The 6000-nt window shown below is 37.2% G+C and overlaps 1 protein-coding gene across 1 annotated transcript in view; it reads left to right on the top strand.

Annotated features, from left to right (window-relative positions):
- The first annotated feature begins 4765 nt into the window (after positions 1–4765).
- The window catches only part of PRLR (prolactin receptor), a 164401-nt gene continuing 163166 nt past the window's right edge, over positions 4766–6000 (top strand). Inside the window, exon 1 of the mRNA XM_014953984.1 lies at positions 4766–4877. The gene's annotated coding sequence lies outside the window, so the exon portion shown is untranslated. The remainder of the gene's footprint in view (positions 4878–6000) is intronic.

Raw genomic sequence — 6000 nt, 5'->3', positions numbered from 1 at the left:
AATAGTTCTGCCCTAGCATTATGAGGTCCAGCAAGTTCTGTAATCAGCTCTTTAAGAATCTGCTTATTTATGGCAATCAGAATAAAATAACATATTTACATAGAAAAAATATGTGTAAGACTTAACCCTGTGATCAAAGTAGTTAAGTTTAAGGCCCTAAAATGTTGTCTTTATCATAGGCAATTTTCTGAAGTATTGTCATTACTGAGCAAGATATAATTTAAATTTTAAAAAGGCATGAATATCACAGTAACAGTTGACCACATTCTTTCCTAACATATTTTGTTAACATAAACAGAAATTTGCTAGCAAATGGTTTACTGGACCTGGATTTATCACAATGTTCTCATAAATTACTGATGTATGATAAACACTTTGACTGTTGCTTTCGTTAGGTAGAGCGAAGCATGTACATGCTGTATTGCTAGCACATTGAAAGCCTGGAAATCCTTCAACACCTTCAAGCTAACAACTATGTAAAGCAGTAAGGTAAAATCATTAATAATCAGGTTCTGGATAGAGATTACACAACCATTACTGAAGCAATTCTTGTAAAAGCAGGTTTTTTCTGGATAGGACATGCTGTATAGAATAAGAATGCCACTTTCCCAAAGAAAGCAAGCAATGAGTAGTAAACTTGATTGTGCAAAAAGTAAGCAGGAGAGGTTCTGGTTTATTATTTCTGGAAAAGAAAATAAATCATCATTTTGACTAGAATCTTAAGTGTGAAGCCATAGAAAAAATAAATCAGTACATTAAAAAAACAAAACAGATTCAGCAAAGGCTTTTTAGTTCAGAGCCCATTCATAAGTAATAAGAAAAGAAGGTGTTTTGAGAGAGAAAAGAGAAGCAAGGAAAGGAGGGTGTTATTTGTTTAGCTGGCAAATGTTGGTGTGTTTCTTTGCTCAATCCTCAAAAGTCTGGTGATCTGAAAATGTCAGAAGGAATTTGATTATGAGTAATATTTGATTAAAAGATGACTCAGTTTACGTTTTATTCACATAGATAACAACCCCAGCTCCCTCAGCCTCTCCTCGTAAGACTTGTGCTCCAGACCCCTCACCAGCTTCGTTGCCCTTCTCTGGACCTGCTCCAGCACCTCAATGTCCCTCTTGTGGTGGGGGGCCCAAAACTGGACACAGTACTCGAGGTGGGGTGTCACCAGTGCCGAGTACAGGGGGATGATCACTTCTCGGGCCCTACTTGCCACACTGTTCCTGATACAGGCCAGGATGCTGTTGGCCTTCTTGGCCACCTGGGCACACTGCTGGCTCATGTTCAGCCGACAGTCGACCAACACCCCCAGGTCCTTTTCTGCCAGGCAGCTCTCCAGCCACTCTGCCCCCAGCTTGTAGCGCTGTCTGGGGTTGTTGTGACCGAAGTGCAAGACCCTGCACTTGGCCTTATTGAACCTCATCCCGTTGGTCTCAGCCCATCCATCCAGCCTGTCGAGATCCCTCTGCAGAGCCTCTCTACCCTCCAGCAGATCAACACTCCCACCCAATTTGGTGTCGTCTGCAAATTTGCTGAGGGTGCACTTGGTTAACTTGGCTGTTTTTTGTGCCCCAGTAAGACATCTGTACATACTGCTCTAGCTCCTAGCCAGAACAGGTATATGGTAATTTCTTAGAATTATTTAGGTTGGAAAAGACCTTTAAGATCATCGAGTCCAACCATAGACCTAACACTGCCAAAGCCACCACTAAACCATGTCCCTAAGCACCATACCTACACATCTTTTAAATACCTCCAGGGATGGTGACTCCACCACTTCCCTGGGCAGGATGTTTCAACGCTTCACCCTTGCTGTGAAGACATTATTTCTAGTATCCATCCTAAACTTCATGTGATGCAGCTTGAGGCTGTTCCCTCTTGTCCTATCACTTGTTACCTGGGAGAAGAGACCAAATCCCACTCCGCTACAACCTCCTTTCAGGTAGTTGTAGGGAGTGTAAAGGTCTTCCCCTCAGCCTCCTTTTCTGCAGACTCAACAGCCCCAGTTCTCTCAGTCGCTCATCACAGGACATCACGCTCTGGTTCACTCAGCTGCTCCTCATAAGACTTGTGCTCTTGAGCTTCACCAGCTTCATTGCCCTTCTCGCTCCAGCATGTCAATATCCTTCCTGTATTGAGTGGCCCCAAAATGAACACAGTATTCGATGTGCAGCCTCACCCGTGCTGAGTACAGGGAGATAATCACTGTTTCTGATAGGAGTGGGGATGCTATTGGCCTTCTTGGCCACCTGGGCATGCTGCTGGCCCAGGTTCAGCTGGCTGTTGACCAACACCCCCAGGTCCTTTTCCACCAGGCAGCTTTCCAGCAATTCTTCCCCAAGTCTGTGGCATTCATGGGGTTGTTGTGACCCAAGCATAGGACCCGGCACATGGCCTTGTGGAAACCTCATACAATTGGCTATCCCTTCTGAAAAGTTTATAGGCATGCATTGAAGCACTCCAGTTGTGTGAGTCATCACACCATGTTTCTGTGATTGCAACTCTATCATAGTTTTCCTTCTGCACAATGACTTCCAGGTCCTTTGTGGAGATACAATGCAATCTAGTTAAAGGATTTAGGATTATCTCTTCCTTTAATATTGTGACTAAAGTACTGTGCCACTGATTTTTTTTTCATTTGAAGATTTACTATCATTCAAGTTGTAAACATGGCATTTTACTTTTTCATATACGTGAACAGTTTTATTACAGTTCTTACACAATTTAGTATTACTTTTTTCACAATTTCAAACTAGGGATAGTATGAATTTTTGTTGGTTTTTTTTTCTAATTTGGGGACTTGTTTGTTATTTATTCCACTTTATAGTAGATCCATTTTATGTTTATCTTTAAAATAAATTCATAAAACACTAGTCCTCGTAACAAAATGCCAGCCTGCTGAATGATTAAGAACAAGTCTGACTTGACATTATGAGCAATATAGTGGATCTTATTTGTGACAGGTGTGGTCCTTTGATGGCTTGTGTAGGCAGAGTATATGTTTAAATGGAGTAGAAAATTATACATTTTAATTTATAGTTATTGCCATTATTGTAATTACTATTTATTGCCATGACTCAGATATTCATTTATGATAGTATTAAACATACAAGATGATGCCTGAGAAAATGTATGAGGTGAAGATTGAAAACGTAGTTTCTCATTTGGAATCTTTTTTTCTTTCTTAGTTTAGCATTTGACTTTTAACAGGTTTTATTTATGGCAGCTCTTCAGTTAATATAACTTAGGAGGAATTCTCACTGTGCCATCCACAGCTGGAAACTGAGTATCCACTTACTTTTATTGTCCCCACAAAAGTATGGTGTAGTCTATGATTTAACTGAGGGACAATCTCTGTAAATCAGTACAGTTTAAACTAGCAGATGTAGCCTGTATTTGTTGCTGCCTAAACTGTGCAGCTTTGCTGGTATTAATGTTGCCCAGCCACCTATTCTTTACTTTTACTTTAATGTGCTTTTTATGGTTTCAGCAAAATTCTTTGTCCTTTCTGCTAGGTACAGTGAATGCCAGATTTTTCGTAACTTGGGCATGTCTTCTGAATATTTGATATTAAATTGGCTCACAGCATTGAAAGTGGATCTGGTGTTACAGTCTTTTATAGCAATATTCTATAATTTGGCATTAATCTGGAAGATGTTTTCTTATAAGTAATTAAACTATAAGATAAATTACTAGTCTAGTGCTCTCCTGTCCTTTCTTGTGTATTACCTGTTTCTCACTTTGATTGCAGATCACTCAGTCTGCAAGAGGATTTTTTAATTACTTAACGTATGACTTGTACTTTTGATGTTAAATTGATTATTGCACATACCTTAATTTTCTGATTTTTGAATGCTTTTAGATTAAGTGCTAAATTAAATGTTATTATAAATGGACTTGATTTTGTATATTTTTTGTATGGGTTTGTTTTTACTTTTCTATGATGAAAAGTATATGAATTGTCTGGTTTCTACAATAATATGGGCTTTTTTGCACACATAACTTTAAATTTTGGAAGCAGGTGATATGATTGTAAAAACAAATGTGTATTTGCATTGTGCTGAGGTGTTTTTAAATGTTGATAGAACACGTATATGAATTTTTTCTTATATTTCATAATAAAGTTTAGTAAATATATCTATTTTGTATGTCTGTGTATGGAAACATACATAACTCATGCATATACGTATGTAATATTACTCCTTCCATATGAAGCTATCTTTTTATAATCTGTACCCAAGAGTTGTTAGAAAATATTTGTCATTACTGCCTTATTTAATGACTTTTGCTTAGCGTATAAGAAAGACATACTTCAAAAAATGCACTTTAAAAATACAATTGGATTGATATGATGCAACTTGCAATAATTTTTTTTTGCCCTGGGAGAAAATCTTTATCTTCTCTTCAACAGTAGTCATTATCAAAAGAGGGAAGAACTGTAATATTGGCAAGAGAAAACTCATTTCGAACTGGCATAAAACTTTCTTTACTTTCCAACATTGTTTTTTAAGTAATATTTATTTTGATATTAGGAAAGAAATAATGTCTCCTACTGTCTTTTAAATATTTTAACATAAGTTAATAAGCTGGTATGATAAATTACTTGCTACTGTGTAATTTAACTGTGTATGAGGAACAGTAACCTGCTTGAAGAGGTCATGTCAACTTTATAATAATGGATGCTGTCTGGTGATTTGTTTTTTTGTTTTTTTTGTTTTTTTTTTTCTGAAGACAGGTAGATGATTTTGAAATCAATGGAAACCTTGCTGCAGAGAGAGCAATAAAAATGAGCCTTTTCTAAATTCACAAGGAATAGTATGCCTGTAAGACTATTGAGTTACCCTCCTATGAGCCTGAAAGACAGAATCAGTACTTCTTACAAAGTAAGCAAAGTGTTTATTTCCTGCTCTCCATGTTCACCCACCCCCTCCCCAATCATTGGAAGTAATATTCCTGTTAAATTTACAAAGACATGCAGTCCCAGAAAGTAAAGATAAATAATTTGGTACAGAAATATGTCAATAAAAGGAATTCATATTGGCTCACTTCACTCTTTATCCATATGAGCAAACAAGATGGTGATGTTGATACTCTAGGTCAGCTCTATATGGCTTTGGGTGGTCTTTTCTTTATAGAGCGCTTGGTGGCCTGTTTTGAGAGTTAAGTGCAAATTCCGGTCAGGATTAAGACTGGCTTTTTTATGATTGATACATATAGACAGCATCAATAGCCAGGTCTGAGTGTGTGAATATAGAACAGTAAAAGGAGTTTTGCTGGTGTACTTCAAACCGTTCACTCTGTGTGATGAGTCAGAATTTGTTCTTGGAATCAGCTGAGACTCAGTGAGCTGAATGAGTTTTCTTTGCAATAGTGGAGTCAAAACCAAATTTGAAAATAGGAAAGCATCATGATGACGATCTTGATCCCTGAAATATGTGATCTGGATTTTAAAGAGATGTATTAAAATATGGGTACACTATGTCTTGAGCAACTGCCTCTGGAGACTTAGAAAGCATTGTGGAGTATCATCTAGGTGATGAACTGAATATACCAAGAAAGAGTTACTTTATAGACAATGAAAGCCTGAATAGGTGTGTGTAGAACCAACAATGCCTTTGGTATATATGATGCACATTCTGTGTAATGCATATAGTTTACTTTGTGTAACCATAGCTTTTTTCCTAAATTCAACTCCTTCCTTTTGGCTTTTGTAAGCCACTTCTTTTTTGTCTTTTTTAACCCTACTTGGTGTAACAATGGAACCCAAAAGGGAACATTACGCAATTGTATTATTTAACTAATCCTCTCCAGCAATTTTAGTACAAAATATTGATATGGTAATCATATCAGTAGTGATCTGTAGATAATGCCAATTGCTCTTCAGATATTAATTGGGTTAAAGCTTTGTGGCAGCTAATATTAGAACTGATTCATATTAGTTTAAATCCTTAATTGCATTTAATTATAGGTTTGCTTATGAAACAGCTGTACCTTTTCCATCAGCTC

Source organism: Calidris pugnax, unplaced genomic scaffold, assembly GCF_001431845.1.
Source record: "Calidris pugnax isolate Ruff unplaced genomic scaffold, ASM143184v1 scaffold178, whole genome shotgun sequence".
Taxonomy (NCBI): Eukaryota; Metazoa; Chordata; class Aves; order Charadriiformes; family Scolopacidae; genus Calidris; species Calidris pugnax.
Note: the sequence above shows the minus strand (reverse complement) of the source record. Positions and strands in the feature narration are given on the sequence as shown.